Raw genomic sequence first — 1,062 nt, forward strand, 5'->3', positions numbered from 1 at the left:
GATAGTGCTATAGCGCTCCCCACCATTATCAGATATTGTAAATATGTTTTATTATATTTTGCTATTTTTATTATAAAGCTTATAAGTTGAATAACTTAAAGCAATAAAGAATTTGTCTATGTTTTTACGTGGAAAAATGTACGTGTACATAAAATAAGATAGTAATGAAATATAAAAGAATATATATATATAATGTGTGTGCGTGTATGTGTGTGTGTATGTGTATGTGTATCTGTATATGTGTATATGTATATATGTGTGTATATATGTGTGTGTGTATATATATATATATATATATATATATATATATATATATATATATATATATATATATATATATATATATATGTAGATTATGGGGATATGAATATGGGATAAATATATTTGATACAATTTAGCAAGAAAACCGCGTTTAAAGCGAAGACAGATTTAAAAATAAAAAGAACAGGAGAAAAAGAAGAAAAGATGTTAGCTCCCTTGGTAATGACACATTTAAGTTTGAACTTTTGTGTGTAAATAATAATTGTACGGGTCCAGTTAAAATACTTGATTTCCTTCGTACGTGTTAGGGGGCGGGGCGTAGCACAGTGGTATACCAACTGTCATGGTATGTGCTGTCCTGTCTGTGGGATGGTGCATATAAAAGATCTCTTGCTATTAATGTAAACATGTAGCGGATTTCCTCTCTAACACTATAATGTCAAAAATACCAAATGTTGGATTGTTTACTTTATTTGTCTTTTAGATACTTTTAGCGAATAGTCTCTCATAACTCATTATAGAGCGGCTCATTACAATTTTATAATTTATATTGCTTTTTTGTATATGCTAAATTGTATTCTGTTGTAATGAGGTGAAACTTTAAAGCACTATCTATTTATCTATAAAAAAAATTATGAGTTATGAGAGACTATTCGCTAAACGTATGTAAAACGTATATATATATATATATATATATATATATATATATATATATATATATATATATATATATATATATCCAATAGCCGATGATTAATAAATCATTGTGCTCTAGTGGTATCGTTAAACTAAACAAACAAA

This window comes from Gigantopelta aegis, chromosome 15, assembly GCF_016097555.1.
Source record: "Gigantopelta aegis isolate Gae_Host chromosome 15, Gae_host_genome, whole genome shotgun sequence".
Lineage (NCBI taxonomy): Eukaryota > Metazoa > Mollusca > Gastropoda > Neomphalida > Peltospiridae > Gigantopelta > Gigantopelta aegis.